Here is a 13439-nt window from a genome sequence, read left to right as displayed (position 1 = left end):
CTCCACGCGGCCCGTTTTGGATGGGAAGTAAGTGCAGGACCCACATAGAGCTCGGAGAGGGGGAAAAATGGGTCTCCCGGAAACTCCAGAGGGCCTCCAGAGCCCGGGAGAGGCAGTTTTCAGCCTCCCAGAGGCTCGAGGAAAGCCTCCAGAGCCTGGGGAAAGTGAAAACGCCCATCCCCGCCATGGTGCAGGAGGCCAACTAGGCTACACCCACCATGGCCACATCCACCCAGCAACTGGGCAGAGAACCCGTTGCTGAAATTTTTGAAGCCCACCCCTGGACATAAGTCACTTTTTTCAGTGCTCTTGTAACTTTAAACCGTCACAAAATGAATTGTTGTAGGTCGAGGACAACCAGTAATGTATTATTTTCATTCATCTATTAGTAAGTTTTGACCAAACAGAGGTCCCTTAAAATGCCACTTTTGCATCCAAAATTCCGTTATTCATAGGTTTTGTTCCAGATTATCCGTACATGTCTTTTTCTTTCGTAACTGCTGAGTTAGCTCAGTAGTTTTGCAAGTAGAACTTTTGACGAAAGCCATAGCAAACTTCCCTTGTCTCTTATTCCTCTCCCTATGATTACTTCTTTTCTCAAAAAAAACAAAACAAAGCAAAACACCAATTTAAGGTTACTGAAATGAGATTTGATTTTGCAGAAGGATGTGCCACTTGACAAGATTTGTTCTTTAGACCTTGTTTTTTTAAAAAATCTCTGATAATCCTTTTGACTAATTTGCCTTATAATTGATGCTAAGCTAACCAGATTCAAAGCATTCTGGCTTCTTTATAGAGACATCAGTATTTAGGATATTTTGCATATTTTTGTTAGAATATTGACAGTTTCCTATTTCAACTGTTTAAAGATTTTGAAAGTTTCCCTGGTTTCCTTCCTACTTGTGAATATAATATTGACTTCCTCTCTTGTCATTGCGATGTCTTTCGATTTTCATTCGGAAAATCAAAATTTAAGCGTTTGTTTCTTGTCTGCAGCTTAGGGAGGGAATATCAATGACAAGAATTGATTTAACTTTTCTTCAATCTCCTTATCCTTCTTTAATTTCTTTGTCATTCAGCTTTCCAGATTCCTCCCTAGCCAGTTTCCTTGATATTTCAGGAGAGCTTTGTGGTTGGTTGGTTCTAATGTGTACCTAGGAGTGTAAATAGGAATATTTCATCAAACAGATCATGATTTGATGATGATGATTGAACAGAAACATTTCTGCAGGTTTCCTTGACAGCCAAAATTGGGTTGCAACAGCCTTTTTCTATCAACTGAGTTTTGCAAATTGCTTGGGCTCACCTTTGGCTCTATGCATATTATCGTGATCTTTTGAAGGCACCTTTTAATAGAATAACTTTCTTGGCACCGCTTGTTAACTGCCTCCTTATGACTAAGTCAGTTGCCATAATTAAACATGGATGGAAGAGGACTGAAAGTATATTTATACAATTCAAATTCCAAAACTTTGAAATAAATGTCCTTGTTCCAGGGATCTGTCTATCCTGAAACTAATGCAAGAACTAAAAATGCTAGACAGCTCTAGATATTTAGTATACTGTCTTTGGTGTAAGCTGCCCAGAGTCCTCGGAGAGTGGGTGGCATAGAAATATAATGAAACAAAGTGAAGTACAAAATAAAATGACATATAAGATCCATACTTCTGCAGTATCATGAGTGAAAAATAACTTGCTATCTCGATTCTGAGTGTAGGAAGTTATATACATTGCAGGGACAGTGGTGGGTTTCAATTTTTTTTACTACTGGTTCTGTGGGTGTGGCTTGGTGGGCGTGGCATGGCTTGGTGGGTGTGGCTTGGTGGGCGTGGCAGGGGAAGGATACTGTAAAATCTCCATTCCCAATCCACTCCAGGGGAAGGATACTGTAAAATCTCCATTCCCTCCCCACTCCAGGGGAAGGTTACTGCAAAATCCCCATTTCCTCCTGATCAGCTGGGACTTGGGAGGCAGAGAATAGATGGGGGTGGGGCCAGTCAGAATACTACCGGTTCTCCAAACTACTCAAAATTTCCGCTACCAGTTCTCTAGAACTGGTCAGAACCTGATGAAACCCACCTCTGAGCAGGGGTGTCCAACCTTGGCAACTTTAAGATTTGTGGACAACTCATAGAATTTACCAGCTAGCATGGCTGACTAAGGAATTCTGGGAGTTGAACACCACAAATCCTAACATTGCTGAGGTTGGACACCCCTGATATATAGTAGCAACCAAACTGATCTGATCAAGTAATTTTTCCATAATGGATAATTATCAACAAATGGAGCCATACCTGTGGGCACACAAGTGTTGCCCTAGTTCATCACCAGCGCGCATATGCGCACTGGCTAGCTGATTTTCAGGCTTTCCGGGCCCACTGGAAGTTGGGAAACAAGCCATTTCTGGCCTCCAGAGGGCCTCCGGGGAGGTGGGGAAGGCTGTTTTTGCCCTCCCCAGGCGAAAGCCTCTGGAGCCTGGGGAGGGCAAAAAACAGGCCTACTGGGCCCAATAGTAACCTTTTTGCCATCGTGTGCCAAAAGTGGGGGGAGAACGGGGGGGGTCGTGTGCACATGAGTGGGGGGTCATTAAATTATGGTTGTGGGCACTCACACACGTGACCCCCCCCCCCGCGCGACCCCTGTGTCTGTTGTAGTCTGTTTTACTATCTCCTTCTGTTCTAGGTATATACAGTAGGGAACTTAACATATTTGCCATATTTGACATGTTCCAAAATGGATCTACAAACAACACGTCAGATTCTTGAATTTCATTAACTTTTGATCTAATGCAGGGGTGGGCTGCTGAGGTTCGCAGGGGTTTGGGAGAACCTCTAGCTAAGATTCTGTGCAGTTCGGAGAACCCCCAAATCCCACCCCTGGCTGGCCCATCCCACCCCACCCTTCCCCTCCCAGGAGTCCCCACACGGCCTGTTTTGGATGCAGGTAAGTGCAAGACATGCATGGAGATTTGGGGAGGGCGAAAAACAGGCCTACCAGAAGTTCGGGAAGGCTGGAAATGGGCTTGTTTCTGGCCTCCAGAGGGCCTCCGGAGCCTGGGGAGGCTGTTTTCGCCCTCCTGGAGACTCAAGGAAAGCCTCCAGAGCCCAGGGAGGGCAAAACCACCCTCTCCCCCTGCCATGGTGCAGGAGGCCGTCTAGGCCACACCCACCATGGCCACGCCCACCCAGCAACCAGGTAGAGAACCCCTTGCTAAATTTTTGAAGCCCATCCCTGATCTTTCCTTACAAATAACCCTCCTTCAATGAAGGATGCCTCTGTTCTTCCCTCACTTGGCTCCCAACACTGCCTGCCACTAATCTCTTGACCTACCCTAATTCTCTACGTTCTTCTGCCATCTTTCTTTGTAGGATAACAAAAATCTTGACTGTAATCTATTAATTGAATAAACTTGTTTCCCTAGCAGTCAGAGCACGTTGTTTGCACACACGGTGTCATCCCAAGCCCTCCAGCTACCGAGAGATTGCCAGATATGTTTATTAAACCCCCTGTGCTTGGAAAGAACACAGAAATCTGTCATCTGGGGTAATAGGAAAGTGCCTATCTCAGCTGGAGACCGAGCAGTTATGAATAAAAGAAGAGTTTGCATTACAGTTTGGAGGTGCAAAGAGAAAAGCCTTCCCTATGGTGTAAATGTGTTGTAACCCTCCGGCAAGGAAGAGCGGGGGGAATAATATTGACTCCTTGCTGGCAGTGCAATATAATTATTGAGTTTACTTTTGCTCGGTCAGCGTCTGAAGGAAAACATCCTGGTGAAGGAGGTTGGGAGGTTAGGAGGAGAACCAAGCAAACTGCAAGGTGTAAATTGTTTGGTATTCAACACTCAAGAAACTCAAAGTGAGTCTAGTGTTCTGACCTAGGCTTTCCCAGCAGCACGAAGCTGAGTCCTCGTCCCGATAAACCACTTTTATTTAATTTACAATGAATTCCTCTCCCAGCAAAGTCTTTCCTCTCCCACAGTCTTTCAAGATAGTTCACAATTACCGACCTTTATCAGGCTTGGAGAGTGGCCAGGCTGATATGTTTCAGACTCCACACTGTAACAGACAATACTTGGCAAGAATGCAGGAACATTGCAAATGAACTAATTATCTCCTGCAGACTCCTCTCCCCTTCGCTCCTCTTTATTCCCTATGGGAGGGGCCATTCACCATCCACCTGTGGCTTTACTCCTGAGTCGACCCTTGTTCCTTAGCTGTTCCCTTCTCCTGGCAGCTCTGCGCATGTGTACACTGGGAACAGGATCCAGCTGTTCTTCTGCCCCACTGATGTCCGACTTCGAAGGCAGCTGACAACTGTCAGACGGCCCTAGCCCCATCTCTGCTTCCGACGCAGAGCGCTCGTCAGAGCTTTCCCCAGACTCCAGGACTGGCCCATGTTCCTCCCCAACCTCCTCACTAGCCAAATCTGCTGCCAGTTCCTGGCAGACCACAACACCTAGAACATCTGACAGTTATAACCATGGTTCAGCTCCTGATCTGACAAGTAACCTGGGTGATCCCGGAGGGCCTGAGTGTGGGGAAGGCCCATTTTTCTTTCTCCCCAGGCTCCAGAGCCTTTCTAGGAGCCCGGGGAGGGTGAAAATGGCCTTCCCCACACCCCCGGAGGCCCTCTGAAAATGGTCCGTTTCCCGGAAGTTGGCAAACAGGCCTTTTCTGGCCTCCAGGGGGGTGGGGAAGGCCATTTTCACCCTCCCCAGGCTCTTAGAAAGGCTCTGGAGCCTGGGAAGGGTGAAAAACAGGCCTACCGAGCCCACCGTGCCGTCACGTACCAAAAGCAGGGGGATCTCTGCGAGCATGCGCAGGGAGCGGGGCGCATAGAATTATGGGTGTGGGCACTTGTGCACATGACCCCCCCCCCGTGCTCCCCCTGCTTTTGGCACGTGATGGCAAAAAGGTTAGCAATACTGGTATGGGGTTTCCTGCCTGAGCAGGGGGTTGGACTAGAAGACCTCCAAGGTTCCTTCCAACTCGTGTTATTTTTTGAATCTTCTAAAGGAGACCTTGAAGAAAGACTACAGTACCAGTTAGCACATAAAACATGGGTGGAGTTTTCAGTGTATCAACACAGCTGCCATTTTGACCACTCCCTGCAGACATGTCTGTCTGTTAACAAAATACCAGCATAAACTGTCTGCAGAGTTATTATTAGAGAGTGATGTGCTAATTAACACTGGGTTCGTGTAGTACAGATAGTCAGGACAATTAAAAACCCCATGATTACGTGCACACATTATGCTAAGTTTAGTTTTAAACCTTGGTTTGCCATGAGAACCTAATCCTTTCAATTAATTTGTACAGTAGCTCCAATCTCTTTTGTAGCACAGGTAGTGCTCAATTTACGACCGGAGTTGGGACCAGAATTTAACCGTTGTTAAGTGAGTCACATCCAATTTTATTTTGTTAAGCAAATTGCTGAAGTTGTGAAGTGACTCATGCAGTCATTAAACAAATCCAGCTTCCCCCATTGATTTTGCTTGCTGGGAAGGCCCGTGAGGATGATGTGACAGTGCAAATGCAGGTGTTCCTTGACATACAACAGTTCGTTTAGTGACTGTTCAAAGTTAGAACGGCCCTGAAAAAAGCGACTTATGACCATTTTTCACACTTACTGTCAGGCCTGGAAGCCATCTTTTGCATTAGGCCTTCAAGCCTGCCACATTTACTACTGTGGGAAAGTGAGAGGGGGGATTGTATGGCGCATGGGTGATATGTAGTCATAATAACATTCCTTTCTCAGGGAGTCAAGGACATCTTGCCCTGCACCTGGAGGAGTGTGAATGGGAGGCATCTCCAGCTGGGACAGTGCTTTGATTGGACCATGTGATGGACTTGTGGGTGCTGGACAGGGACTTGGACTTTCCTTTGGGTGGGAAAAACCTATAAACTTTCAGATTTGGGTTTTCCTAGATGTGCCAATATGACATCTCTAATAAAATGGAACTTTGAGGAGCTTCAAGCCTCGGAGTCTTCTTTCGTTGGGGGTGTTACTTGGAACCCTGACACTTACGACCATTCCAGCATCCCCATGGTCACGTGATCAAAATTTGGATGCTTGGCAACTGGTTCATATTTATGACAGTTGCTGTGTCCTGGGGGGGGGTCACGTGATCCACTTTCACGACCTTCTGACAAGCCAACTCAATGGGGAGGCCAGATTCACTTAACAACCGTGTTACTAACTTCACAGCTGCTGTCACTCACTTAACGACTGTGGCAAGAAAGGTTGAAAAATGAGGCAAAACTCGCTTAACCAACGTCTCACTTAGCCACAGAAATTTGGGGCTCAAAATTTTATCGTAAGTCAAGGACTTCCTGTACATGTTGTAAGTCGCTTTATTTCAATGCCATTGTGACTTTGAACTGTCACTAGATCAGTGTTTCTCAACCTTGGAAGCTTGAAAATGGGTGGACTTCAACTCCCAGAAGTCCACCCATCTTCAAGCTACCAAGGTTGAGAAGCACTGCACTAGATAAATGATTGATGAATTGAGGTCTATTGTATCCAGAAAATGCGCTAATTAAGGAAGTGGGTTGTGCTGTGTGATTGCAACCATTTCTCTCCTTTTGGTAAGCATGCCTGTGGCCTGAAGTAGCTGGACAAAACTTACCTTTATTTCTGTCGGTGCAAACGATCCAAAACGGAGATGGTCACAAAAATATTCTTGTTGGATCAGCTTGGTGAAAATTAGCCCCAAAAGCAGGGGTGAAATCCAGCAGGTTCTGACAGGTTCTGGAGAACCGATAGCGGAAATTTTGAGTAGTTCAGAGAACCGGCAAATACCACCTCTGGCTGGCCCCAGAGCGGGGTGGGAATGGAGAGTTTGCAATATCCTTCCCTCAGGAATGGGTAGGGAATGGGGCTTTTGCAGTATCCTTTCCCTGCCATGCCCACCAAGCCACGCCCACAGAACCGGGAGTAAAAATTTGGATTTCACCACTGCCCAAAAGCCAAGAGGTAGTAGATCTCTACTCTTATTTTTATTGGTTTGTTTTTAAAAATTATAGGCAGCCATTTTACCTTAAGGTAAGTCTTGAGTCTTCATCAGCTTTTTTTGCTGCCATTTTGTTTAGCCCACATCGCTCCACTGAATTGCTGTGAAGTTAAAAAATGAGATATCAACAATATGTTAATTTCGTTGAATCTCACCGCTGTATTAGCTTGAGCTTCGAGCAACGAGGGGCAATATTGTTGCAAGAACCTTTAAAAAGAGAGAGAATAATTAATCAGCCCGAGACCATTCATCCTTTCCCAGCTCCCATTCCAAGGATTTGAATTTCAATGGATACAGTCTGCCATCAATTGCTGGAATTGAAGATGATGCCGTGATGTTAAAATTAACCCAAAATCAATAACAAAATAAAAAAAGAAATCAAGATAGGGGATGCACACAGAGCATGGCTGTGAAATTCATTTTCTGACTTCTTAATGAGAGCTCTGTTCTGAGCAGTGGTGGGATTCAAAAATTTTTACTACCGGTTCTGTGGGCGTGGCTTGGTAGGTGTGGCATGGCTTGGTGGGTGTGGCTTGGTGGGCATGGCAGGGAAAGGATACTGTAAAGTCCCCATTTCCTCCCCAATCCAGAGGAAGATTACTGCAAAATCCCCATTTCCTCCTGATCAACTGGGACTTGGGAGGCAGAGAATAGATGGGGGCGGGGCCAGTCAGAGGTGGTACTTACTGGTTCTCCGAACTACTCAAAATTTCCGCTACCGGTTCCCCAGAACTGGTCAGAACCTGCTGAATACCACCTCTGCTTCTGAGTCATGTGACTGTGAAGGAAGAGGGAGGGGCTTAGAACAGGAGGAGTCAACAACATTTTGAATAGCTGCTCCACCCCCTTTTCCATAGGGCTACACAATGTAAGGTCTATGGAGATTCTCAGTCATCCCTCCAGATCACCGTTGTCCCAAAGGTGCTTATTCAAGAGGCAACTGGACATTCTGGTTTTCCTTTGAAGATATTTCGTTTCTCATCCTTCCAGCAGTTCCAAGTAGACTCCATATCCAATTGCACTACTCAGTGTGACCCTAAGGACACAGATAAACTTCCAACGTGGTCTCAACGACTCCCTAAAAGGATGCAAATGACCAGCTGTCTGCAAGGAATATAAATCCTTCCATTCCCCACCATCCAGTCAGAGCTGAAGAAGCTTCTTGGATGAGAAGTGAAACGTCTTCAAAGAAAAACAAGAAAGTCCAGTTGCCTCTTGAAAAAGCACCTTTGGGGCTACATTGGCAGGTTGTTGTTTTTTTAAATGAAATTATTTTCAACAGAGCCCAAGGCTCAATCTGACTTATTTTCAGACCCACCTCGCTGTATCTTTTATCTGGGGATATTTATACTGTTGATTAGCAGGTACCCAGAGGCCCCAAAAGCAACTTTCTTTATGGAGACCTTACCTCCCAACTTTAATGCTCAGGAAATAAGTCAAAGTGATTAAAGTGATATTAAAAGTGATATCCACACCATTAGTTAGGCTGTGAATCTTTTCAAGTTTCACAACTTAAAACTAGAATCCTAAGCTTTTCTCAGAAGGCAATTGGTTACCAAGGCTAGAATCAATTCACTGGTGAATTTCCTTGCTGCTCCAGTTTACCTCCATTGAAAGTTTTGAATGAACGTCGAGGCTTGTCTTACTTAAACCCAAAATTGTTGTTGTTAGTTGCAAAGTCGTGTCCGACCCATCGTGACCCCATGGACAATGTTCCTCCAGGCCTTCCTGTCCTCTACCATCCTCTGGAGTCCATTTAAGCTCATTAAACCCAAAATATTCTTGCTCAAAGAAGGACAAGACCCAAGCACGATCAAGAATTGCATGGATGGAACTAGGATCTCAGATAGATAGAGCTGGACTCGAAATGGGGTGCCTCTTTTCCCAAAGGAGCATTCTCAGTATCTTTGACCAAAGTTGCTTTTGTGACACATTGCTTCAATTCTACAGTAAGCAGACCAAGAGAGCCAAATTCAGAATAGAGCTGGAAGGAACTTTGAGGTCTTCTAGTCCAAACCCCTGCTTAAGCCACTTGTCTATACCATTTCAGACAAGTGGCTGTGCAGTCTCTTTTTAAAAACCTCCAGTGATGGAGCACCCATAACCTCTGAAGGCAAGCTGTTCCACTGGTTAATTGTCCTCACTGTTAGGAAGTTTCTCCTTAATTCCAGGTTTTTTCTCACCTTGATTAGTTTCCATCCATTGTTTTTTGTCCTGCCTTTTGGTGCTTTGGAAAATAAGTTGACCCCCTTTTCTTTATGGCAGCCTCTCAAACACTGGAATACTGCTATCATGTCCCTGCAGTCCTTCTTTTGTCTAGACTAAAGGTAAAGTTCCCCTCACACGTATGTGCTACTCGTTCCCAAATCTAGGGGGCAGTGCTCATCTCTGTTTCAAAGCTGAAGAGCCAGCGCTGTCCGAAGATGTCTCCGTGGTCATGTGGCCGGCATGACTAAACACCAAAGGCGCACGGAACGCTGTTACCTTCCCACCAAAGATGGTCCCTATTTTTCTACGTGCATTTTTTAGGTGCTTTCGAACTGCTAGGTTGGCAGAAGCTGGGACAAGTAACGGGAGCCCACCCCATTACTTGTCCCAGCTGCACAAGGGATTCGAACCGCTGAACTTTCGATCAACAAGCTCAGTGTCTTAGCCACTGAGCCACCGCGTCCTATTTGTCTAGACTAGCCATACCCCATTTCTGCAACTGTTCTTCATATGTTTTAGTCTTCTTTAATCATCCTAGTTGCTCTTCTCTGCACTTGTTCCAAAGTCTCAACATTTTTTGTAATGTGGTGACCAAAACTGGATGCAGTATTTCAGGTCTTATTAACGTTTTGTAAAGCAGTAGTAATACTCTGTCTCTTGAGCTCTGTCTCTTGAGCTCTGCCAGAACTGACAGGCCGTGTCTCTTCCTGCAGCCTTTTACACAATATTCAGTTGTTATAATATTGTATATATGAATTAACAAATAAAGGAACGCATTCACTGCAATTATGGTCCCCTTCTGCTTGATTTACTTGTCAGCTTGTATTCACAGCTATGTAAAGGATCTACTTGGCCAGGCTTCTGTCATACACGTTGCTTCCTCCTTGGTAACATCAACAAAAATGGGGCAGGCTGAGCAGGTAAGGCTGCATTCAAAAATTCTCTTTTTTCCTTTAAGCGTGGCAGGGATGGTGATGTGCGCAGAGGTGGGTGGGCTAGCAGGAAAAAGAGTCAAAGCTCAAAAGAAGGAATTATCATAACTTACATGGTCTGTAGGGGGGCATGAGGGCTCAGCAGTTAAAGATGCTGAGCATGTCAGCTGGAAAGCTGACAGACTGGTTTGAGACCCGAGCACCATGCAATGGGGTGAGCTCCTGTTCTAGCTCCAGCTCCTGCCCACCTAGCAGTTTGAAAGCATGAGAAAGAATGGCTTCAGCTGAAGTTGTTCTGCAGGTTGACAAGCGGCTCCCCTTTACAAAGTGAGGGCCATCTGGAAAACAAGAGAGAGGGTGCAGGGTGAAAACTCAGTGGGTTGGCTAACCTCCCCGCCCCCTTAGAATCTTCCTTAGGTTTTTGAGGATGTTCCTCATGGCATTTGTTAACTAATCTATCTGCCTTCATGTCCCTACTCTTTACCCAGGTGGCTTCTGACAAGGGTTATCCCTTAAATAGCCTTGAATAGCCTAGAGTCGGGGTGAAATTCAGCAGGTTCTGACAGGTTCTGGAGAACCGGTAGCGGAAATTTTGAATAGTTCGGAGAACCGGAAAATACCACCTCTGGCTGGCCCGAGAGTGGGATGGGAATGGAGATTTTGCAGTATCCTTTCCCTGCCATGCCCACCAAGCCAAGCCAAGCTAAGCTAAGCCACGCCCACCAAACCACACCACGCCCACCAAACCACAACATGCCCACCAAGCCACACCCACAGAACTGATAATAAAAAAAAATGAATTTCATCACTGCCTAGAGTCCAGGATTCACTAGAGTCCAAAAGTACCGCTTTGTTGGAAAGGTAATAGCATTCCATGTGCCCTTGGATTGTAAGCATCTTGACACATGACCACGGAAAATGTCTTCGGACAATGCTGGCTCCCTGACCAATAACGGAGATGAACACCATGCCGTAGACTTGGACAGAACTGGACAGGGAAACCTTTATTTTTACACTGTCCCTGGTAAAGTGTAACAAGAATAGCGATGAACCTGTGTCAACCAGTCCCCACTTGAGCATCTGTGATTCCCTGTAATGAGAAGTAGAAAAATGATGCTGTAATGTTGGAATGCGGTGGCTCAGTGGCTAAGATGCTGAACTTGTCGGCCGAAAGGTAGGCAGTTCAGCGGTTCAAATCCCTAGTGCCGCGTAATGGGGTGAGCTCCCATTACTTGTCCCAGCTTCTGCCAACCTATCAGTTTGAAAGCATGTAAAAAATGCAAATAGAAAAATAGGGACCACCTTTGGTGGGAAGGTAGCAGCGTTCCGTGCGCCTTTGTCGTTCAGTCATGCCAGCTACATGGCCATGGAGACGTCTTCGGACAGCACTGGCTCTTTGACTTTGAAACGGAGATGAGCACCATCCCCTAGAGTCAGGAACAACTAGCACATATGTGCGAGGGGAACCTTTACCTTTAATGTTGGATAATAACAGTACAATATTACGGTATCATAATCAACAATGATAAGGCTCTTATGCAGGAATTTTCCTGTTGTCCAGGAAATTAAGAGGACACTGCGTATGTTTCTATGTTTACAGTTCTGTGATAACTCTCCTTTGAGAAATTAAACACTTGTTCTCAAGACCTTCAATTATAGTGCCTGGTGTTTGTTGTCTGAGGTATTCTAACTAATATTCCAAGGTATTCTTTCACTTAATGAAAGGTCCATGAGGTCCATGCTGATTCAGAGACAAGAGGAGGAGTCAAGTCACTGTACTGGAAAATGTGAAAATTACGGTCTTTTGTTTCAATCAAACAATGAATTTTCCACAATAACAACAACAAAAATCCCTTTACGTATCTCTCACAAAGCCAATGCACAGCAAAGACCACCTTTGTGTAACCTAACCCTCAAAATAGCTACCGTGTTTCCCCGAAAATAAGACCCTGTCTTATATTTCTTTGAACCCTGAAATAAGTGCTTGGCCTTATTGCCATGCGCTCAAAAGCCCGATTGGGCTTATTATCAGGGGATGTCTTATTTTGGGGGAAACAGGGTAGTGATTCGTTGGCAAATTCTTGAAAGGATTTAAACGGCCATCAACTGTTGTTGCATTTCTTCACCTTCCCTCTTCAAAGTGGGCTTTAATTAAACGACATGAGCATAAATGCCCTTCTGGGTAGGAATTTCCAAATCTATATAAATTGGGGATTAATTTAATAATTGTCTTTAGTGGGGAAGGAACGGCAAGGAAAGGACCACGGAGGGTGAAATGTTCCCTATGTGTAAATACGATTCGAAAAGGAAACCAACCTGTTTGGGTCCTCTTACAAGTTTAAGCTGAGCGCATAATGCCAAGTAACCTAATCCTTGTTAATAAAAATATATCAAAGCAAACAAGACGGAGTGAACCACGGCCAGAGGGTAAATAAAAGGCAGACACGAATTTTCTGAAGTCTTGGAACGGAGGGCAGTTTTGCACTGCTGCCTAAACTCCTTGTCTCCTGTACTCCCCTGCTTGCTCTTTAAAATCAACTTCAAAAATCCCAGTATGGATTTGGAATGGTCTGGCGATGGCATTGGGCTGCGCTCCATCCCGATTAGAGCTATCGCTTGAGCTGATGGATTGTTATTCCGTTTCCTGCCCTTCCCATCCATTCAGGGAAGGCCAGGCTCATTGGCTCCCTCCTAGTTTTCCCACCTCTTCTTTATAATGCCACAAAGCTTTTTCTAGTCCCCCCCCCCCACCTTTTTTCCTTCTTTTTAGGGACAATTCTCTTTTCACTAATCCCGATGCCTTTCAGAACAGAGTAACAGAGTTGGACGGTGTTAGAGAAAAGTTATTTCTCAATTGCTGTGCCTATTAATGGCTTTTGGAATGGACAAGTGGGTGAGCCAATCAGAAGGCAGCTGATGGGTTTGAATCTCCAGGGCTTTTATGTTCCCTCCCCTAACTGTCACTGGGACAGTATAAAAGGAGATTCCTGATAGAAAGTTAGTTATCAGTTAGTAGTCAGTTAGTTGTCAGTTAGAGGGCAGTTTCAAAGGACAGTTCTGCAGTCAGTATGCAGTTGAAAGGCAGTTAGTCATTAGTAAGTTGGCAGTTAAGGAGATTTCTGATTATTTTATTTTATTTTATTTTATTATTTTTTTATATTTTTTTATATTTATATATAAATAAATATATATTTATTTTATTATTATTTTTATATGCCGCCCTTCTCCGGAGACTCAGGGCGGCTTACAATGCATTAAGCAATAGCCTTCATACTTTTGTATATTTT

General features: G+C 44.9%; 1 long non-coding RNA gene across 2 annotated transcripts; it reads right to left on the bottom strand.

Annotated features, from left to right (window-relative positions):
• Window positions 1-355: 355 nt before the first annotated feature.
• On the bottom strand, window positions 356-13129 carry LOC117678793 (uncharacterized). Of its 2 annotated transcripts, none has more exons than XR_015728488.1 (4): window positions 12904-13129; window positions 7039-7113; window positions 6629-6740; window positions 356-1154 (listed from the first exon to the last, which is right to left on the bottom strand). It is a non-coding gene; the product is annotated as an uncharacterized LOC117678793 (long non-coding RNA). The 2 variants fall into 2 exon arrangements; XR_015728489.1 differs by lacking the exon at window positions 12904-13129 and adding an exon at window positions 12469-12858.
• Window positions 13130-13439: the final 310 nt, after the last annotated feature.

Source organism: Pantherophis guttatus, chromosome 6 (genome assembly GCF_059756535.1).
Source record: "Pantherophis guttatus breed Tessera chromosome 6, ASM5975653v1, whole genome shotgun sequence".
In the NCBI taxonomy this organism is placed as follows: domain Eukaryota; kingdom Metazoa; phylum Chordata; class Lepidosauria; order Squamata; family Colubridae; genus Pantherophis; species Pantherophis guttatus.
Note: the sequence above shows the minus strand (reverse complement) of the source record. Positions and strands in the feature narration are given on the sequence as shown.